At 36.9% G+C, this 24,407-nt stretch overlaps 1 long non-coding RNA gene across 1 annotated transcript; it reads right to left on the bottom strand.

Annotated features, from left to right (window-relative positions):
• Positions 1-9,315: 9,315 nt before the first annotated feature.
• Positions 9,316-10,323, bottom strand: LOC145651650 (uncharacterized). The gene is made up of 3 exons (XR_014117442.1): positions 10,254-10,323; positions 9,806-10,151; positions 9,316-9,515 (listed from the first exon to the last, which is right to left on the bottom strand). It is a non-coding gene; the product is annotated as an uncharacterized LOC145651650 (long non-coding RNA).
• Between the last annotated feature and the right edge of the window lie 14,084 nt (positions 10,324-24,407).

Raw genomic sequence — 24,407 nt, forward strand, 5'->3', positions numbered from 1 at the left:
TTGAAAGAACCAAGAAACTAACTAAACTCCATCAACTTTTGTGTTTCATGACTCAAAATCTCATTGGCTGGCAAAAGTCACATGGTCCTGTTCTATTGTTGTCTCACAACCTTGTTTGGCCACTATCAGTGCCTGATCTCTTTTAAAACATGTTTATACCAAACATGCATGTATGTTATTTTATGCTTTTGGGAAACACTCTTATCCAGAGTGAGTTAGAATTTCAAACATGTTTAATATAGGCCGCTGTAGTGTTAGGAGTCTTGCCCAAGGTCTCTTATTGATACATCATAGAGCACTTGACCCAATGAGGTTTGAACTGCAGTCGCCAACGAGACAGGCAGTGTTGTTATATACTACACTATACCACACATGATGGTAAAAAAATGATGTAAAAATCTTGCTTACAGTCTTGTTTGCAAAATTGCTCAAAAAGGTTTATTTTTATTATTATTCAGTTATCTTTTTTTTTTCTAAATCTTAGATTGTTAATGTTCGTGTGAGATTTTTTTATAGACAACAGTAGAGTTACTCAAAAAAAAGCATCCCTCCTCCTGTGCTATTGCCCAATCTATCCATGCCTGATGAAGCGTGATTGGCTAATGCTGTAATACAATGACGTTCACTATTTATGGAACACTATTGAAAAGTGTATGACAACAGTCAGAGTAGTTTAAAAAGGTTTTATTGTGTATGTCATCTCATATTTAATTTTACAGTAAGAGACAAAACAACAAGAACAATATTCTGGGATTATGAACTGTATAAGTCTATGATATGTCACTTTTGTTGGTCTCGTGTAAAGTTCTAAGAATAATGTAAAGAATTCAGTCAGGTCTATGTTAATAAGTTGGATGAGGAATTAAATATTAATAATTCAAAATTCTTGCTATACTCAGTTAAAATCTCATTGGCCACCAGAATTCTGAAGATCCTCTAGCGTCTTTTCTTTCATAAAGTTTGTTAACCTTTGTTAACCTTTGACCCTTGAGAAGCCTTATCTTTTGCATAAAGAGTTTGGACAAATTGGTGTAATATGAGTACAGCCTAAGTCATTGTAGTGTATTTCACAGTTACTTGTGGTTGCTGTGGCTCCTCCCACTTCCCCTTTTATGCCCCCCCCCAAAACAAGAGAAGCTCTAGGCTGACTGGGTGACTTTTCCTGGGTCTGTTTCTGTCCCAGATGGGTTTTAAATACACTTACACTCAGGCTAGGACTCCTACAAACCTGGAATAGACTTCTGTTATTTTCTTATTCTTATTAATGATTTAGTTTATTGCTTATTTTGTTCCTGTTGTGATGTCCAGTGTTGAGCAGAGGATGATGGCCTCCTCTTTCAAGTCTTGGTTCCTCTCAAGGTTTATTCCTCATGTTCTTTGAGAGTTTTTCTTTAACACATGCCCACTACCACAGAAACTCTCTCACACACACACACACACACACACACACACACACACACACACACACACAAATATGTCCCCCATTTCCAATCCACTAATTATTGATTTTATGTGCCTGTTACTTGTTATCCTTTTTGTTTCTCCCTCTATTTAAGCCCACAGGAAAACTAGTGCAGTGCTGTGCTTTGTTTCTGTGCATGTGTTTTTGCCTTTTTTTTTTCTTTTTTTAAAGCTTTTTGCCCACTCACCTCTCTGCTTTGTGTTTGTTCTTTCATGGAGTATCAAAACACTCCAAATGTGTACTTCTGTCCCCCACCCTACATGAACCTGTCACAAGGCCATTTACAATAATAAATGTTTCATTTTTTAATTATTAATTTATATATGCTAACTTACTCTCTGTCCTCAGTCATACATGTTTTTGTGTGTGTTCATATAATATTCAATAATTTACAAATGACACAATTTATTCCAATAAAATTAATTTAGATTAATAATAATATTTACAAATGCACAGGCCCTTCACTTAATCTGAAAACTTGGCCATGTTATTATCAAACTAGAAAAATAAGGGTCAGGGGTCAGTGCATATTCAATAAAGGTTTAATTTTCTTTATTAAGATTTCAACTTTATACCATATTTATTCAGTCAGTCACCCAGTTTTGAGCAGAGTGGTTCTCTAAGACATATGGCACTTTATTGTTGAAGCAGGAATGAACTGACAGAAACCCATCATACCTTAAAGATCAGAAAGCAGATGAACAGAAAATAAAAAAAATAAAAAGATTACAGAATTACACAGCACCTCATTTATAACACTGAATGTGCCAGTAAAGAAATAATGTAACCAAACTTCATTTAGGATTATAGAAGGGAAGAGAGCTAATAATCTAGATGATAGTCAGTAAGACCTGAACATTTCACTTCAGAGTACATGCTGTCTTCAGGCTGTCCTCTCTTCACCTGCCCTCTTTTGGTTTTCCTCTCATTGAAATGAATGGCAGCATAATTCAGCTCTTCAGCATCATGTGGCTGTGGGAATGAACAACAATGTTCAGTGAACATTACTGTCATTCTGATCCTTATTTAGAATATGACTACTAGTCTGAAACAGAGACAGTGAGTTGCCTTCTCCTCCTCCTCTACAGCAGTGCAGTGTTGCATGTCTCATACATCTCCACCACAATAGCTTCATGCATGTGTGTCAATGATTCCATAATTAGACTACAGCTATAAACTATATTAGCACCACAGATATGAAACAGAGCAGCTGAGCAGAGACAGAATCATTCTTAGTAAAAGATGTCATAGACGTAAGTGTATAAATTCTTTAAATTGCTTTTCAAGATGTATAAATCTTAATACTGTTTATGATTAGACAAATATGATAGTATCTCATCATTCTTCTCTTTACATAAAGCAATTAAACAAATTAGTATGACAGAGTATGACTTTAGTCTCTGGGGAGACCAGTGATGAATTTTATAGTTTATGAAGTGATTGGCTGCATGGGGGCAGTACAGTGTGTAAATGTATGTAGAGTAAAACTGTGTTTGCTGGAAGTTTAGAGTGTAAAGCTCACACGAAACTGGCGGCACTGATCACACATTAATGGTGTCAGTGGGGCTGGGTGTGCCTCAAGAAAATAACTTACATGTGTTGTGGAATTATAACCTAAGGAACCAGGTTGAAGCTGTCACTGAATAATGAAAAGTTATATTTTAGAAATTGTAAGACTTACTAGGACATAACTAACATAACTAAAGCCCCAGTTTATGTTATGCCTCATAAGTTAAAATCTCATTGGCCATCAAACTTACAAGATCCTTTATAGTTGGCTGCCAGTATTCATTTGGGCTACATTAACCTCGGACCCTTGTTACGGAAAGATGGATGTGTGTGTGTGTGTGTATGTGTGTGTGTGTGTGTTCCAGATCCACTGCCAGGATTTCCACCCTTATTGAAACTCCGCCCAGTTCCTTGCCGGGCTTCCCAGCCCACTGTGTCGGCTATTTAAAGGCCCCTCCCAGAAGAGAGGAAGAGAGAGAAAGGAGTCTGTGTGTTAGTTTGGAGTTGTTTTGCTGAATTGAACATTTGTATGATGTTTTGTTTATGAGACAAAAACATTTGTATGATGTTTTGTGTATGTTTTTCCCCATTTTTTGACTTCATCTTTGGCTTCACCCCTCCTGCTTCGGGTTTTGTCTCTGTTTTTTGTTAGGGAGTTAGGAAAGTTTGTTGTATGTTTCTTGTGTTGTTAGGATTAGTTAGTGTGTAGTTTTATTTAAATGTGGGTTATGTTTGTTATTTTGGCTTGGGTCACTCATGAAGATATTTGCACCAGTATGATTGTTTATGAATCATAACCTCTGTAAAATACACTGAAAAAAACCCTTTCATTTGTGCTTCTGTTTGTTTTGTTGCTGCTAACTTTTTCACAACTTCCATTACATTAGCCATTTGTACTTCTTTTCCTTGTTATGGACTCACAGCCTAGACGGGGTCGTAATACCCTTGAGAAGCCTTACCTTTTCATTATGGAGTTTGTACATATTGGTGTATAGTATAAATCAGAGTTACTTGGGGCTGCTGATGGAGAACCTCACTTGCTGTGGTTCCTCCCACATTCTGAACACCTCCTCTACTGTGACTCCTCCCGCCAAACAAAGAGAAGCTCTAGACTGACTGGGTGACTTTTCCTGGTTCTTTCCTGCTCTACATGGGTTTCAAACAAACTTACATTCAGTGAACCCAGACTAGTCTCCTAGAAAACTGGAATAGACTTCTGTTGCTTTTGTTCATTATTGCTTGTTTTCTTGCTGTTGTGGTGTCCGGTGTTGACCAGATGACGATGGGCTCTCTTTTGATTCTTGGTTCCTCTCAAGGATTCTTGGGCAGTCTTTTGTTGTCAGTGTTGCCTTTGGCTTACTCACTGTGGGCTTGGACTCTGACATCTTTGTGACAATAGCTGTTGTTAAAAAGTGCTATAGAAATATAATTGACTTTTAAACTTGACATAGTTACACTGCACTGTTTTATTTCATATTTGAGTACACACACTGCTCTGTCTCTCCCTACTTCCACATGTATCCTCTTTAAACTTCATTTATTATCTTTTCTGCATGTATATGTGATGTTTCTTGTTATCTGTTATGATAAGATATTCTAAAACATATATAGTCTTTAAAATGATTATGGTCCTTTCTTATAAAGTGACATCTTTTGTACATATTTGTTATTCTATATAACTCAGTGCCATATTACAATTCCCTTGTAAATGTTCGTACTATGTTTTACTGTGATGGTTCTTAGGTGTTTTTGAAGAATATTTTGGTTTCTTCCAGTCCATGGTTAATTCATGAATGCCCATGTTACTGGTAATATTTTATAATTGCAGAACTGATAATGTTCTCAATTTATGTATTACTTGCCAGTAAGCATTAGCATATATTAGAGGAAAAAGTTTCACTACACTGCATTTGCAAAAAGGAAGTGTCTTATCCGACACTATCAGTCTAAGCTATGTTGTTTTTGTTTTTTTTCTACATGCATATTCATATTGTCCACAAAGTCTAAAACTGTGTTCTCACACCATTCTTTCTCAGATAGCAGTTAAACAGGAAAGTAAACTGATGTTGGTATTGTACTCATGACAAAGTGATGATGACCTGATAAAATAACCCTATCCCTGCAATGTGAGGCTCTGTTTGGTTTAACTCTGCATGTCCTGCCCAATAAAATAAAGTACCAGCTCTGACAAATTGATGAATGCGGCAATCTGCAGTGTCCTTATAATGTAATATCTATATTACACAGACACAATTATTTAGGGGCATTGTGTTGCTGTGTTTCAATCTTCTTGTAAGTATGCTTACTATATTTTATTGTTATGGGTCTTTGGTGTTTTTGCAGAATTTTTTGCTATCTGTCATTTACAGTCATTTTGGTGTCTGCTAGTACAGGGTTAATATATGAGCTCCCATGTTACTGGAAATGTATTATTATTATTGAAGCACTGTTTTCTTTATTTATGTATTTCTTACCACCAACCACCAAGCATTAGCATATTTTAGTTAAAAAAAACTTTACCCACACTGCATATTGCAACAGGAAGTGTATTATCAGACACTATCATTCTAAACTTGTGTGTGTGTTTTTTTCATATGTCTGTATGCACAGTGACCACAAGCTCTAAAATTGTGTTCTCACACTATTCTCTCAGAAAGCAGATAAATAGGAAAGTAAACTGAGGATGGCACTGTACTTGAGACAGTGATCTGAGTATGCATGATGACCTTATAAAATAAACGTATTCCTGCACTGTCAACCTCTGTTTGGTTTAATTCTGGATGCCCTGGCCATTATAATTCAGTGTCAGCTCTGAGAAATTGAAGAATGTATCAATCTGTATTAATCCAGAGATAAATTCTCATTGGCTGGGGGAAGTTTTGAGGTCTTGTCTATCTTATTTGGCCTTGATTGTAAAACCAGAAATTCTCCCATAGTGCCCTCTGTTCATCATCAAACAAGTACCAGTTATAACCTGACAAAAAGGTTTTAGAAAGAATCAATGACAAAAGATCTAAGCTGTGTTAGTCTGTTACACTAAAAAGTTAAAAACACATTTGGCAGGAGGAGAGTATGAGTGCCCTTATAACGTAGTATCTATATTATACAGACAATTGTAAAATTTGGTATTTTCTACTTAACTTAGATGTGTCTGCTTTTAGAGTTTTATATAGCTTTCCCCTTTTTAATGTATGTAATTAACATTAATCAACCGTGTGTCCCTGTGTGATACATGGAGCAGTTTTCAAACATGGCAGTCTAAATTTTCCAGTGCCAAAAACAAATACTGGCAAATAAAAGTGATTTATTATTATACTGATAATATGTTTGTTTTATTTACATTTTCAGGCAGCACTATGTGAGGCTGAATAAGATGATAGAACTCAATGCTCAAATATAATCCAACCAGCACCCCTCCACCACTCTCTTTTGGGTAAGAGATCATTATCTGCACTTCTATTTCCTATAGAGTAGCAAAAACAACTAACAGGAAATCAGGCCCCAATCACATTTAGAAGTGGTGCTCACATTTAATGATTAGTATACACATATTTATGATGTAGTTCAACACTGTTTTTCTTTAATAGTTTATTTTTATTTGCCCAGAGGTTGTGAATAGTGTACATCCCGTAAAGCACAATATAATGTTTTAGTCTTAGTGCTGCCAGAAAAACATGCCTTGCTACCTCATATTTTTCACATGCCTTGATACCTCATATTTGCAAGAATCAGTATTTCCTAATGCCAAACTACATAAATCAATTATTATATATATACACTAATATAAGGACAGTCACCATTAATAACTGTAAGAATGACTGAAGTTCCTGGCTGTCGTTCACAAATTGTATTCATTTTGTTGATTTTTGTCAGAACTCTACCAAGCATATATTCTCCATCACAGACCTCATATTTATGAATCAATAGTGTTTTGTGCTGTGCTCAAGTTGTTACTGTGTTCTTTTAGAGAGCAGATCTATTATTGGGTTACACCTCTTCAGAGCCAGCGGTTTTCACAGATTAAGGTTTTGACTAAACTGGAATGTCAGTGGTGATTCAGTGATTTATGGTAGTGGCAATTTTCAAAAGGTCAATAGATGAAACCGAAACGTACAGTGATGTACAGACTCCCAGCTTTGCTGTCTTCTTAGAAAAAAAATCCTCTAAGCAAAATGCAAACAAATTTGATAGTTTTTTAATTTTCTCTTAAAGTTTTTAGTCATAGAACTATCAATTTGAGTGATACCGATGGTAGCTCAGTGGTTAAGGTACTTGACTAATAATCAGATGGTTGCCAGATCAAGACCTACCACTGTTGGGCTCCTGAGTAAGACCCTTAATCCTCATTTGCTCAAATTGTGTTCAGAGTTTTAAGTCACTTTGGATAAATATTTCAGGTAAATGATGTTTGTCTAAGAGTCTTTTGTAATTGATTTTGATTTTGTAATTGTTCTGGGTTTTAAAAAAGCCTACCTCTACAATTCCTGTTGTTAGTATCACACATCCATTTGTCTTGTGTTGGCACTTGTATTGTACCACCTAAGTACACTTGGGCATGCATGACAATAGAGACAGGGATTATCCACTAATACATCAAATGTAAACACAAGTTGTGTGTACATTTGTGTGTGTTTGTTGGTGAACCGAGCCATGTACAGACAGACAGTGTTTTCTCTCTCACAGAGCAGATGGGAGGGTGTGGTGTGTCTGACCAGGGACCGATTTTCTAGGATGAATTACAAGTGTCTCCATCTGAGAACTGTGTTTTTGTGAATAATGGCGTTGTAGAGAATAGCTGATTTATCTTTGAACCAACTGAGTTTGCCTGTTTTGTTATATAACTCGCCTGTACTCAAACAGGCCAGAATCTCACATGGGTGTACTGATTTTCTTGATTCCCTGTTTTCTGCATCTTGTCCTCAGAGACCTGTAATGCAGCATAACAGAACTCTTTAGTACTTGGATCCTTTTCACACAAACAAGGGAAGTTGTGTTGCAGCCCAGTACGTAACAAAGAAAAAAAGCGCAACTCAACTGGGTGAATTTGGTTCAATGAAAACTGATCCAGGTACAGTGAAACAAGTATATAGTAACATACCTGGCCTTCTGGCCTCTTTCCCTCTTTGATGTTGTCTGACTGAGATGTTTTGCCTTGAAATTCATAAAAAAAAAAGGGAACACATGTCAGATATTCAACCAAGTGATAAATCACTGACAGTTGTGTTGACCTGAATTAACTCACATTTGCAGCTCTCCATTGTCCAGCTGCTGGAGCAAACAGTGAGATTCCAGACTACAGACAGAGCCAGTGCCAGACCCATGCTAATGACCAGCACACCATGGTGGTAGTGAATATCTACAGCATGGAACAGACATGCATAATGAAGACAGTGTTGTACAAAAGTAGATGAAGCTTTCATGGAAAAACTACAGACAAAATAATCATTCATATAGTATGTTAATGGACAGAGCAAGATACAGTGCAGGATGCAAGTGTAACTGGTACCATCTGGAAATAGTCAACCGTAGATTTTATAAGGAGGGTGAGATGTAGAACAGGATGCAAGTGTGAGTCAGGTATTTTAGGGAAAACAAAACAACAGAGCAAACGCAACACAAACGGAATGAAACTCTAACAAAACATACACGCTAAAACATGACAGGACTTAACAGAGATAATAAGTGACAAAAACAAGCAAAATATGTGTAACAAGGCAGAGACAACAAGAAATAACAAGAAATACTAGAACACGTAAATATATCTAATAGTGAAAAAGAAAACACGTGGAAATGATTATGTAGTGGGAATGACAACACAGGACGATGATGGACACAGGACGATAACAGTATCAGAACATTTAGCTGGATGATATGGTAATTGTGACAGGTTAATCTATTGTAGAAGTGTTATACATTTAGTTACTTATGTGCATGCAAGTGTGTATGAATGTGTGCAACAGCTCATGCCAGCCATGCTAGTTTGAGTATTTCAGAAACTGCTTTTATCCTCAGATTCTCACATGAAATTAATTAGGAAATTTAAGAAAAAGAACCAGTTTACACTCTTGGAACTTTAGAACCCCATAGAATGAATGTTATAATTTTAAAATCTACTTTATCTAATATATGCTTGTACAGCTGAGGAAGGACCTCTGTGTACTTCACTACAATTTTGAACATCTTTGTCATTCTCTCTCCATATTATATATATATATATATATATATATATATATATATATATATATATATATATATATATATATATATATATATATATATATATATATATAACTATAAAACAAATATGGTAAGCTCTTCTTTTATCTTAGTATCCTTTAAATGGTTAAAACAGCATTTTCTGGAAAGGCACATCCTTCATGAAAAGCTTGTGACTATCATATAGAACCTTGTAGAGCAAGCTTCTATGATGATCACTTTATTTAAAGCAAAGAGACACAAATATACTTGCTTGACTGGGATGTTTTTGGGGTTCCTGACCCTTTTCCACTACTGGTAGACTGTGTTAGGTTTAACCCTCCATTTGCTGTTTAATAAAATACACAGTGTCCACTCTTAGTTCATCTTCCTTTCCCTCACATGTTTAAACAAGTGTATTACTAAAGAATTAGCAGGTTTTATAAAAACCATGCGTATCTTATAGCACTTTGCAATCCACAAACTGTAAAAATCATTATATTTTTTCAGAACAAAGACATTTAATTTTCTACTTCACAATATAACAGTAGATTTAACATTAAGATTAGAAGTGCTCTGTGTTTTAGTTATAGTATCGTTTTATATTTTAAGATATTTTAAAGGAAATAACTCATTTACCTGTCACATTGACGAATGTAGCAGAGGAAAAGTGAATCATTGTTCTGTCTGTCACTGCACAGAAGTAAGTTCCTTTATAATCTTCAGTAAGATTTAGAATAGTCAGAGAGTTTGTGGTGTCATTCCAAATAATTCTGAATGTGGAGTTGCTGAATGGAGATGAAGGTATGGCCTGTTTATTTTTTCGCACTTCTCCTACTTGCTGAGGCTTCTGGTTCGGTCTTTGCTTGTACCACTTGCAAGGATTTTTTATCATATTTTTCTTTAAATGTGCAGTTAAGAGTGATATTTTCTCCAGGTTGCATCAGGACTGCTTGATTAGCAAGGTTTATAGTTTGCACAGGACCTATGAAATGAAACAGATTCAGACCAATAAGCAAAAAAATGTTAACAAAATTGAATCCAATAACATGTAATTATGAACACTAGTAAATATTTGAAACTGTACATGTCTTGTAGCTCAAAAATATAAGTATCCAGACTGGTATCATCATTGCAGCATAATGCTCTGACCTCAGAGGAGACGGTTTGAAAGAAGCAACTGACAAACTAACTATACTTCATCAACTTTTGTGTTTCATGACCTAAAACGTTATTGGCTGGCAAAAGTCACATGGTCCTGTTCTGTCGTTGTCTTACAACCTTGTTTGGCCACTATCAGTGCCTGATCTTGTTTATACCAAACATGCATGTACCTTATTTTATGCTTTTGGGAGACACTCTTATCCAGAGTGAGTTAGAATTTCAAACATGTTTCAGACATGCAATTGTAGTGTAGGAGTCTTGCCCAAGGACTCTTATTGATACAGCATAGAACACTTGACCCAATAAGGCTTGAACTGCAGTCACCAACGAAACAGTCAGTGTTGTTATATAGTACACTTTACCACGCAAGATGGTAAAAAATAATTTAAAAATCTTGCTTTCAATCTTGTTGGCAAAATTGCTCAAAACGTTTTATTTTTATTATTATTCATTTATCTTTTTTCTACATCTTAGATTGTTAGTGTAAGAGTGAGCTTTTTTTACAGACAATAGTAGAGTCGCTCAAAAAAATGCACCCCTGCTCCTGTGCTACTGATGGCATCAATCCATGCCTGATGAAGTGTGATTGGCTAATGCTGTAACACAGTTACGTTCACTATTTTATGGAACACTATTGAAAAGTGTATGACAACAGTTAGAGTAGTTTAAAAAGGTTTTATTCTGTATGTTGTCTCATATTTAATTTTATAGTAAGACACAAAACAACAAGAATAATATTCTGGGATTATGAACTGCAGAAGTCTGTTATGTCACTTTTGTTGATCCCGTGTAAAGTCCTAAAAATGATCTAAAAATTCAGTCAGGTCTACGATAATAAGGTGGATGAGGAATGAAATATTACTAATTCAAAATTAACAAAATTCTTGCTGCACTCAGAAGTAATGAATTAAAATAAGGGCCCCCTGCCCATTATGAACACTTACCATTGCCATGTTAAAAGTTTTTTATCTTAAAAATGATGATGGCTTGAGCAATGATAACAGCCACACACACATTCCCAGCACTGCTCCAAGACAGATCACTACAGGATCCATGGGCTTTACTAGAGAACAATCTTTACAAAATAATTTCATATACAAATTAAAGTGAAAAGTTTATGGTATGACCATGATTTCAGACATTTCAGATAGATCTTTACAAGATTTACTTTAAAACAATTTTTATAAATATTACTTTGAAGATAAAATTAAAGTGAAATTAAATTGTGTGTGTATATATATATATATATATATATATATATATATATATATATATATATATATATATATATATATATATATATATTCTTCTAGAATGTAAGGCTTGAGTTGACAATTCCTTGGGGAACTGACTCTAATGCTGAAATCTGATACACTGATCTGGATTTCTCTTGCTTTGTTGATGAATATAACACAAATACTCTAAATCTTAGTTTTTCTTGGTGATATTTAGATTATTCTACTAGATTTTTGTGTCTTGTGACTATCATACTGAACATTGAATGATATATAAAAAATCATTGTTAATCATTTTATTTAAAGAAAAAATACACAAATATACTTGCTTGACTGGTCTGTTTCTGAGGTCTCCAACCTGCATTGTCCTGTATTGTTAGGGTCTGTTGGGTTGGGTTGTTGCCCTGATCAATAAAACATAAACAATGTCAGCTCTTAGTTTATATTGGGTTCCCTCACATGCTTGAACAACTTCACTACTGAAGAATTAGCAGGAACTTTTAGAAAATGTATGTTTATCTATATCACTTTGCAGTTTATAGAATTAAATTTCTTTGTATTTATACAGGATTTTAATTCACGTCTTCATAAATCATCTATGACTTTGACATTAATAGTACAATAAGTGTTTGGTGCTTTAGTTATAATCCAGTATAAAGAAGTTTAAAATAATAAATTTAATTACCTGTTACACTGCCAGAGGTAGCAGAGGAAAAATGAGCCATTGTTGCATTTGGTATTCCACAGAAATAAGTTCTTTCATCATGTCTTGTAGCATTTTGAATAGTCAATACTTTTGTGCTATTAAGCCATGTCATTGTAATTCTGGAGTTGTTCAATGAAGAAAAAAGTATGGCCTGTTTATTGGTTTTCATTATTTCTTCTTGCTGAGGTTCCTGGTTCAGTCTTTGCTTGTACCAAATGTACACAGCATCACTGGATGTCGCTTTCAATATGCAGTTAAGAGTGATATTACATTTATGACTGCTTGTTTAGCAGTGTTTGTACTTGAATAGGACCTATAAAATTAAAACAAGTCAGATCAATAATGAAAAAAATGTGGACAAACTTTCATCCAAAGCAAATAATGTATATTGATTATTAATCTAATATCATAAAGTACAGTAACAGATGTATTTATAAACCCTGATAAAGATTTGGAACCGTATATGTCTTGTAGCTCAAAAATATAAGTATCCAAGACTGGTATCATCATTGCAGAGTAACACTCAGACCTCAGAGGAGACACTTTGTAAAGAAGCAACTGACAAACTAAATAAACTTTCAGGTCTCATCACTCAAAATTGCATTGGCTGGCAAAAGTCACATGGTCCTGTTCTGTCCTGTTGTCTTACAACCTTGTTTGGCCACCTGTAGTGTCTGATCTCTTCAAAACATGTTGAGCCCAACGTCCATGTAAGTTAAAGTAACAGAGCACCACTTGAAGAAAGGGGTGATATGACAATCTTGTTTATATTGCTAAAACACAAAATAGCAAGAGTTATATTCTTGGATTATGAAGCGCCAAAGTCTATGGAATGTCAATTTTGTTGGTCCTTTCTGTAACTTCTCACCACCACATCTTACATACTCAGAGTTTTTCTTCTTACGAATGATTATGGCTTGAGCAATGATAACAGCCACACACACTCCCAGCACTGCTCCAAGATAGATCTCTACAGGACCCATGGACCTTTCTGTAGAACAATCTTTATAAAATAATTTAATATTCAAATTAAAGTGAAAAGTGTGTGGTATGCGACCATAATATCAGACGTTAACCACACACCTATGACCAGCACTGGTCCAAGGAAGATCACTACATAATTTAAGAATATTAATCCAAACATTAAAGTGAAAATGTGTCAGCCTAAGCACCCTGTAATGCCACCATTATATCAGACATTAAATACACAGCTCTACCATCAACTAAAATAAAGACGGAAAAGTATAAATGAACAAAGTTTAGTCTGCCCACACAAATAACATTATGTGCATCAAAAAAGATCATTCTGTTGCCCTGCATGCACAAATGTTTGTTTGTTTGTTGTGTGTGTGTGTGTGAGTGTGTGTGTGTGTGTGTGTATGTGTGTGTGTGTGGTTGTATGTGTGTGTGTGTGTGTGTATGTGTGTGTGTGTGGTTGTATGTGTGTGTGTGTGTGTGTATGTGTGTGTGTGTGGTTGTATGTAAGAGAGATTGAGCATTCTTCTGTTCTAAGAACAATAAGGCTCAAGTCAGTTATTGCTTAGTTAATGAACAACTAAATAAAAATATTATATTATAACTAATATATTAGTTTATCTTAGTGTCTTTCAAATGGTCAAGCTAGATTTTTATGAGAAAGGCAGTTCCTCTATAAATCTCTTGTGGCTGCCAAATAGAACCTTGAAGAGCCAACTTCTATGATGATCACTTTAATTAAAGGAAAGAGGCACAAAGATACTTGCTTGACTGAGCTGTTTTTGGGGGTTCTGACACATTTCCACAACTGGTAGACTCTATTGGGTTTAACTCTCCATGCACTGGTCAATAAAATACACACAGTGTCCGTTCTTAGTTCCCTCACATGTTTAAAGAAATGTACTACTAAAGAATTAGTAGGTTCTATTAAAAACATGGGTATCTTATTGCACTTTGCAATCCATAGACTGTAAAAATCATTGCATTTATACAGAACAAAGACATTTAATTCTCTACTTCATAAAATAACAGTAGCTCTGTCATTGATTAGAAGTGCTCTGTGTTTTGGTTATAGTATAGTTTTAAATGTTAAGAAGTTAAAAAAGAAGTCATTTATTTACCTGTCACTTTTACAAATGTAGCAGAGGAAAAGTAAATCATTTGTCCCTCCACAGAAGTATGTTCCCTGATAATCTTCAGTAAGATTTAGAATAGTCAGAGTGCTTGTGTTAACATTCCAAAAAAATTTGAATCTGGGTTTGCTGAATGGATATGAAAGTATGGCCAGTTTATTTTTTAGCACTTCTCCTACTTGCTGAGGCTCCTGGTTCAGTCTTTGCTTGTACCACATGCAAGGTGTGTTATCAAGTTTTGCTGTTAATGTGTAGTTAAGAGTGATATTTTCTCCAGGTTGTGTCAGGACTTCTCATTAAGCAAGGTTTGTAGTGTGAACAGGACCTAAAAATGAAACAGAGTCAGACCAATAAGGAAAAATTTGTAATCCAATAAATATTGAATATTAATCCAAAAACAAAGTACAGTAGCACATGTAATTATGAACACTAGTAAGAATTTGGAACTGTACATGTATTGTAGCTCAAAAATATAAGTATCCAGACTGGTATCATCCTTGCACCATAACGCTCAGACATCAGAGGAGACGCTTTGAAAAGAAGCAACTGACAAACTAACTAAACTTCATGAACTTTCAGGTCTCATGACTCAAAATCTCATTGGCTGGCAAAAGTCACATGGTCCTGTTGTCACACAGCCTTGTTTGGCCACTATCAGCACCTGATTTCTTGTAAAAAATGTTTACACCAAACATCCATTTATATTATTTTATGTACTTATGTGACTTTCAATTTCAAACATGTTATAGTCAGGCATCTGTAATGTTAGGAGTCTTGCCCAGTGACTCTTATCGATACAGCATAGAACACTTGACCCAGTGAGGTTTGAACCCCAGTTAGCCAACAAGAAAGTCATTGTTGTTACCTACTACACTATACCACAAAAGGCAGAGTAAAAAAGGACATGAAAATCTTGCTTTCAGTCTTGTTTGCAAAATTGCTCAGAAGGTTTATTATTATTATTATTATTATTATTATTATTATTATTATTATTATTATTATTATTATTATTATTATTCAGTTTTCTTTCTTTCTACATCTTAGATTGTTAATGGTAGTTTTAAAGTGGACCTTGTTATAGCCAGTAGCAGAGTCACTCAAAAACAAAAGCATGTGAGATGGAACGTGATTGGCTAATTCTGTAACACAGTGGGGTTCACTATTTTATGGAATGCTGCTGAAAATATGACAACAGCCAAAGTATCTTAAAAAGGTTTTATTGTGTATGTTGTCTCATATTTGATTTTAAAGTAATAGACAAAACAACAAGAATAATATTCTGAGATTAAGAACTGTGGAAGTCTATGTTAGGATTATGAATTGTAGAAGTCTTAGATCTATTTTGGTGATCCCATCTGTAACTCCACAGCACCTTTGCTTGTGGAATTTTGATTTAGAATCTGTAAACTAGCAGCAGCTGTGAAGGAATTATCAGAAGTATCTGAAAGGTGGGTGTGGATGAGGAGAGAGAAGGTTAGTTGGGTTAATAAATAAAGGTGGAATGGCTGAGGCCTTGCAGCGTTTAGAGCAACATTTTCCCAAAATTTAGCAGATACAATTGCTCTTTCAGAAACATATGTTGTGTAAAGTACTAAACATAGTCTAAAAAAAGCAATCAGATCTACATTAATAACAGGGATGAGGAATTAAATATTACTAATTCAATATAAACAAAAATGATAAATTGAGTTCTTGAGGGAAAGAGGAAGGTGTCACAGTATGGCCCCTCCCCACAAACATCTCCTTGTGTGGGTGTGTGTTCGTCAATGTGGCCACGCCCTCCCAGTGTCTCACACATGCTCCTCATTGTGTCATTAGTATACGTGTATAAATGGTTATCGTTAATATGTCTATGGTGCTTGAACCCAATAGTCTGCGTGATATGTCGAATGTGTTATATGTGCAAATAAAACGTGTATTCTTGTTTATGCAGCTCGTCTCCGCATCCTGCTGAACCACCTGGTCACAGAACCACTGACCGACGAAGGACGCCTGGGAGAGGAAGTAAACAAAGGAAGGGTAGGAAAGGACAGAAACACCCTCCCACAGCCCTCACAGGGAAGCCTTCCATATTCCTGGGCACACTCCTGACTCCCACAGCAGGGGAGATTGCCACTGGGGGAGTTGGGGGGACCCTGGGTGTGGTCCAGGTACGGACCCGATGGGGTCGTACGGACCCACGTCAGGCTAATGGGACTGGTACAATGATGTCCAGTACTCAGAGTCAGACTCCGTAGGGTCCTACTACCTCACAGAGAGACCATCCCTTATCCTGGCCTCACTACGTAAGTCCACAACAGGTGTGGAAGCCACTGGGCAATTTTGGGGCTGCCGTGATTATGTTCCAGGATTGGACTCTGTGGAGTCTTACAGAGCCCAGCCGGACTACAAGGATCGGCACAGAGAAGTGGACTTCAATGGGTCCTACAACCCCTACATGGACTATTATGAAGGCTACTCTGATTGTGGAGTGAGAGGGCAGTACAGTGACATCAGTCTGCAGTTGGACTTGGGGTCCGATTATGTGGAGGATCCACCAGTGGAGGTGAAGGAGGTCCTCTATGGGGATTCGCTCACTGACTGTGACGTTCAGTCTGTCGTCTCCGGAAATGACGAGCCTCCAGCATCTATGATACCGCACAAGGCTCTGCCCAGGATGTATTGCCTAGGCACAAGCAAGCCAGCCCACGTGAAATACCTAAAGGCGACCTTGTTCAAGGAGGAAACTCCCTTTACTAGGGCACACAGCCTGAGAACTCGTGTGCCCGTACCAAACCCAAATTGGTGAGGGGTGTTTCCCCACAGGTGGGGAATCTCCATTTGGCGTTGGTCTCGGGGCCACAGCCCAATAAGATGGTGTGCCGTTGGGGAGGGGCTCTGTCATGGTATGTCCCCCTCATCCCAAACATCTCCTCGTGTGTTCATCAATGTAACCACGCCATTGCTGTTTCTCACACCTGCTCCTCATTGTGTCATTAGTATACGTGTATAAATGGTTATCGTTTATGTGTCTGTGTTGTCGGAGTTTGAATCCAATAGCTTGTGTGCTATGTCATATGTTTTATATGTGCAAATAAAAAGTGTATTCTTGTTTATGTGGCTCGTCTCCGCATCCTGCTTAACCTCCTCGTCGCAGAAGGCTTTCTAGGAAATAACTGCACCATAGCACCATACTATGATATCTTGCTGGGCTCAGTTAAAATCTCATTGGCCATCAAAATTCCCAAGATCCTGTTCTGTCCTTTCTTTCATATTGACTGTTTGACCACCAGAGGTCATTTGGGCTCTGTTAACCTTTGACCGTTGAGGAGCCTTACCTTTTCCATAAAGAGTTTGGACAAATTTGTAGTGAATTTCACAGTTACTTTGCTGGCTGTGGCTACTCCCACATCTGGACCACCTCCCCTTTTGTGCCTGTCCTCCCAAGAAAGAGAAGCTTTTTTCTGACTGGGGACTTTTCCTGGTTTGTTTCTGTGCCAGATGTGTTTTAAACACATTTACACTCATCCTACCCAAATTAGGACTCCTAGAAACCTGGATTAGACTCATTGTTCCTGTTGTGATGTAAGGTGTTGAGCAGAGGATTATGGGCTCCTTTTTCAAGTCTTGGTTTCTCTCATGGTTTCTTCCTTATGCTCTTTGAGAATTTTTCCTTAACATTGTTGCATTTTGATTGCTCACTGGGGACTTGGACTCAGACATCTGTAAAGTTGCTTTCTGACAATGGCCGCTCTAAAATGTACAATATAAATAAATATGACTTTGAAATTTAGCTTAATGTTACATTGAACAGTTTCAATTCATAACAGAGTACATACACTACTCTGGCAAATCAGTCTCTATACTTCCACATGTACACAAACTTTATATAAACCTCTGTTATGGTCATTTATTCATTTACATGTGATCTTATTTGTTGTCCGTTATGATAGGATATTCTAAAAAATATAGTTTTTTAATGGTTATGTAACTTTTTTTTTGTAACATCTTTTTTTTTATTTACATATTTACCTTATATTCCTATGCATTGTAACCTGCTGCTGTGTTATGGTCTTCATGTAAGTGTGCTTACTATGTTTTACTGTTATGTGTTAAGTGTTTTTTGCAGAATTTTTTGGTATCTGTCATTTACAGTCATTTTGGTATCTGCTAGTACAAGGTTAATATATGAGCTCAAATGTTAATGGAAATGTATGATTATTGTAACACTGTTTTCTTTATGTATTTCATGCCACTAAACATTATAATATTTTAATTTAAAAAGTTTCACCACACTGCATTTGCAAACAGGAATTGTATTTATCAGACACTATCAGCTTAAATTTGTGTGTTTTTTCCTGTGTCTATATTCACAGTGACCACAAGGTCTAAAACTGTGTTCTCACACCATTCTCTCAGAAGGCAGCTAAACAGGAAAGTAAACTGAGGTTGGCACTGTACTTGAGATAAAGTGATCTGAGTATGTATGACGGCCTTGTTAACCCTATTCCTTCACTGCCAGGCTCTGTTTAGTTTAACTGTGGATGTCCTGGCCAATATAATTCAGTGTCAGCTCTGAGAAATTGTTGAATGCACCAATCTTTTCTACAAGTATTTTCTACTTTTATAACTTGGACCTTTCTGTTTTAATTGTTTTGTACAGCTTTCTCCTGTAATGTATGTTATTAATATTAATGAACTTTGGGAAGCTTGTGTTTTTGTGTGATACACTGAGCAGTTTTCAATCATAGCAGATGTAATCCAGTTATTCCATGGCTAGGTATTCCATGTGCACGAAAGCGTAACTGTGAGCTCCCTATCGCTCGTGTGAGCCTTGGGAGCTGCCAAGAGGGTTCTATGTCTGTGTGTTTCTCCAGGGTCACCCCACCAGTATCTGTGGCTATCCCACAAGCCACGCAATATGATCCTGTTCCCAGTGTGAGAGACGCCGCCCATCCTGATCCTGGTCCTGTTCCCAGGATAGTGGATGCCAGCAGTTTGTTCCTGTTCCCGGCATAGTGGATTCTGCCAGTTCCGTTCCTGTTTCTGGCATAATGGATGTCACCAGTTCCGTTCCTGTACCTGGCATAGTGAATGCCACCCATCCTGTTACCAGGTCTGTTCCTGTAGCTGCGCCTCCGGACCCACCGCCACCACTGATGGCAACAGCCGCGTCCCCGGACCTGCCACCGCTGATCACCGCAGCCCTGCTTCTAGACCCCTCAGACCTGCCGCCGCTGATTGTCACAGCCACGACCCTGGACCCATCAGTTCCTGTTCCTGTAGTCAAAGAAACCTCTCCACAAGTCCTCGTGCCAGTCCAGTCCCAATGCCTTATGCCAGGCCTGACCCCCTGGTCTCTCCTCAAAGTTTTTCTGTGTCTTCTACTGCCTCTGCCCATGGGTTTCCAGCCATTTTGCCTCGGTCTGTGTCTCCTGTTTCCCGTATGCCTCCTGTTTCTCCATTGCTGCCTGCTCCTATTGCCCCATTGCTTTTGCCTTCTCTGTTGCCTGGTTTGGTTTTGGTTCCTGTTGTGTTGTCTGTCCCTGTGCCTGTTTCTGTGCCCATTCCAGTTCCTGTGTCTCCCTTTGTTTCTGTCCTTGAGCCCGTCCTGTTTCTGGACTGTCTGCTCCTGTCCCTGCTCTGAACCCGTTCTGTTCCTGTTGGTGTGGTGTCCTAGTCCTGTTTTGTTTTTGGTTTTTATGATCCCTTGTTTCTAGTATTAAGTTCATGTATTTAAATCCTGTCTGGATCCCAGTGTTTTTGCTGTTCATTGAATTAATTTGTGAATGTGTTTTGTTGTGGTTGTTTCTTGAATCAATGTTCCAAAGCCTTCATTTTTGTTAGCCTGTCTTGTTTAACCCTGAGTGTTTTCCTAACCTTAGTTATAGCCTGCTTTCCCATTTTCATTCATGTGTTTTTGTTTGTTAGTCCTGTATCTACGTGCTCTCCAAGTTGGCTCTTTGACCCTGGACTACGATGCACTGCTGTGTCAGAGCAGTGTGTACACGCAGATATTAAATAAAACAGTATAGTGTAAGTAAGTCAAGTTTCAAAATCAATTTTATTTATTGAGCACTTTTTACAACAGATTTTGTCACAAAGCAGCTTAACACATGTCAGAGTCCAAGCCAACAGTGACTGAGCCAAAGGCAACATTGACAAGGAAAAACTGCCAAAGAGTATAAAGAAGAAACATTGAGAGGAACCAAAAATCAAAGGAGAGCCCATCGTCCTCTGGTCAACACCTGACACCACAACAGGAAGAAAACAAGCAATAATGAACAAAAGCAACAGAAGTCTATTCCAGGTTTCTAGAAGTACTAGTATGAATGTAAGTTTGTTTGAAACCCATCTAGAGCAGGAAAGACCCAGGAAAAGTCACCCAGGAAAAGTCTAGAGCATCTCTTTGTTTGGGTGGAGGAGTCACAGAAGGGGTGGAAGTCAGGATGTGGGAGGAGCCACAGCAACTGAGGTTATCCATCAGCAGCCCCAAGTAACTGTAATCTACACTGCAGTGCCACAGACTGAACTCATGTTTATACCAATTTATACAAACTCTTTAAGGAAACGTTAAGGCTTCTCAAGGGTCAGAGGGTAATGGAGCCCATATGAACTCTGGCGGCCAAACTGACTATAAGGGGAAAAAAGGACAGAACAGGATCTTCTAAGTTTTGATGGCCAATGAGATTTTAAATTATGATGCATAGCACAAACTGGGGCTTTTGTTTGTTATGTCCTAGCGACTATATATAACATAACACTGAGCTCAGAATAAAGACGGGAACAGCTATTCTCTTAATTCCAGAGTCTGCATCTTTATTTCTATTTATTGTGTATTTAGTAAACAGTCTTGAACTTGGGAAGCTCTTGGAACGACATCTAAAAGTAGAAAATACCAAAGTCTACACTTGTCTGTATAAAATAGATATTACATAAAATGGGCACTAATACTCTCCTCCTGCCATATGTGTTTTTAACTTTTGGGTGTAAAAGGTTAACAGAACTTTTGTTATTTATTATTTTTGAAACTTTTGCTTCAGGGTGCAACTGGTACTTGTTTGATGATGGATCCAGTTACAATGATATTTTTATTCCTCTATAAAATAAGCAGATTTTAAAGTTTAAAAATGTTTCAGATTATTCTTTTTTATGAAATGTCTTGGGAGTTATTTTTGATCAATACAAAAGGAAAGCATCATTGAACAAAGGCTAATATAGCAGAATTTTTGGTTTTACAATCAAGGCCAAATAAGATAGAGAAGATCTCAAAATTTCCCGCAGCCAATGAGAACTTATCTCTGGATTAATATAGATGGTGCATTCATCAATTTTTCAGAAATGACACTGAATTATATTGGCCAGAACATCCAGAGTTAAACCAAACAAAGCCTGACAGTGCAGGAATAGAGTTATTCTATAAGGTCATCATGCATACTCAGATCACTGTCTCAAGTACAGTGCCAACCTCAGTTTGCTTTCCTGTTTAGCTGCCTTCTGAGAGAATGGTGTGAGAACACAGTTTTGGACCTTGTGGTTACTGTGAATATAGACAGACAAATTTAACAAACACATTTATACTGATAGTGTCTGATAATACACTTCCTGTGTGCAAATGTAGTGTGGTGAAACCTTTTTAACTAAAATATTCTGATGCTTGGTGGCATGAAATACATACATAAAGAAAACAGTGCTACAATAATAATAATAATAATAATAATAATAATAATAATAATAATAATATATTTACAGTAACATGGGAGCTCAAATAAACTTGTACTAGCAGATACCAAAATGACTGTAAATGACAGATACCAACAAATTCTGCAAAAACACCTAAAACCTATAACAGTAAAACATACTAAGCATACTTATAAGGAGATTGTAAGACAGCAACAAATTACATTGCATAAGAATATATGGTAAATATGTTTAAAAAAAAAAGATATTTTTATGAGTTATATAACCATTATACATTTTTTTTCTTTTTTTTTTTTTCTTTTAGAATATCCCATCATAATGGATAACAAGATCGCATTTAAATGTATAAATGATCATAACTGAAGTGTACATAAAGTTTGTGTACATGTGGAAGTAGATAGACTGATTTGCCAGAGTAGTATATGTACTCTCATATGAAATGAAACTGTTCAATGTAACAGCAAATCATATTTCAAAGTCATATTTATTTATATAGTACATTTTGCAACTTTACAGATGTCTGAGTCCAAGTCCCCAGTGAGCAATGATAATGCAACAGCATTAAGGAAAAACTCTCAAAGAGCATGAAGAATAAACCTTGAGAGGAACCAAGACTCAAAAGAGTCCATCATCCTCTGTTCAACACCAGACACTGCAACAGGAACAAAATAAGCAATAAAGAACAAAATCAGTAATAAGAATAAGTAAGTAACAGAAGTCTATTCCAGGTTTATAGGAATCCTATTCTGAGTGTAAGTTAGTTTAAAACCCATCTGGCACAGAAGTGACCCAGGAAAAGTCAACCTGTCAGAATAGAGCTTCTCTTCTGGTGGGGGGGGGGGGGGGTATAAAAGGGGAAGTGGGAGGAGCCACAGCAACCAAAAGTAACTGTGAAATACAGTCCAATGCTTTAGGCTGTACTCATGTTTACACCAATTTGTCCAAACTCTTTATAGAAAAGGTAAGGCTTCTCAAGGGTCAAAGGTTAACAAAGCCCAAATGACCTCTGGTGGCCAAACAGACTTTATGAAAGAAAAGATGGTAGAAGATCTTGGGAATTCTGGTGGCCAATGAAATTTGAATTGAGCACAGCAAGATATCATAGTATGGTGCTTTTGACAGTTATTTCCTAGAAAGCCTTTTGTGACGATGTGGTTAAGCAGGATTCCGGGCAAGTCGCATAAACAAGAATACACATTTTATTTGCACATATAACGCATATGACATATCACACAGCCTATTGGGTTCACCAATAACACAGACAACACAGACATGTAAATGATAGACATTTATACACGTATACTAATGACACAATGAGGAGCAGGTTGAGACACAGAGAGGGCGTGGCCACATTAATGAACACACACAAGGAGACGTTCGGGGGGAGGGGCCATAATGTGATACCTTCCTCTTTCCCTCAAGATATCAATTTATCATTTTTGATTATATTGAATTAGTAATATTTAATTCCTCATCCCTGTTATTAATACCTTTGTGCACAAGGGACTCAGTCTCTCTTACAGAGTAACTGTAAAGAGAGTGAGCCCTCTGAGTGAGCCCATGGTCACACACACTTTCTTTAGTTTTATATATATATATATATATTGTTTACCCTAAAATCTCAGTCACTCTTGCATCTTCCCATTTCTTGTCCTGCCTAGTAACCTAAGACATGAATGATTATTTTGCCTTTAGTTTTTCCCTTTAAAACTTCATCTATTTTTGTACAACACTATATTTCATTATACACGTCTGTTACATGCTGTAGATATTCACTACCACCATGGTGTGTTGGTCATTAGCATGGGTCTGGAACCGGCTGTGTCTGTAGTCTGGAACCCCCCACCCTTATGTTTGTAATATGAAAATAACATGTCAAAGTTTTAGATTAGATTAAAGGTTAAGGGCCTGTGTATGTGCAAATTTGAGTGATGAACTTTTAATGGCAGAATGCAGATTACAAAGAGAAAAAAGAGAAACAGAAACAAAAGCAGAGAAACAGGCTTTTCAAAGTCTCTGCCCACACTAGGAACCTTCAGTGCAAAGCACTGAACTCTGACCTTTGTGGGAGATAAACCTCTGAATTATGTTTAACATTATGTTTAACCCTCTAACGTCTCAGGGCATTTCCTCAGGTTTTACTTATAACATGATATCCATATGTTTCATATCAAAGTGAGGCACCTGATGTGTATCTTCCCCTATAAGCTAACCTCTGTATCTAACCTCTCATAGGCTCTTTATTCTTACTATCGACAAAACTGAAAAGGCAGTTTCTACAGATTCAGAAAATGTTTGAACCATTTTTCTGAACAACCATTAAACCATTTTTCTAAACAATGATTTGA

The sequence above is a fragment of the Electrophorus electricus genome, chromosome 16 (genome assembly GCF_041902795.1).
Source record: "Electrophorus electricus isolate QZ-2024a chromosome 16, ASM4190279v1, whole genome shotgun sequence".
Taxonomy (NCBI): domain Eukaryota; kingdom Metazoa; phylum Chordata; class Actinopteri; order Gymnotiformes; family Gymnotidae; genus Electrophorus; species Electrophorus electricus.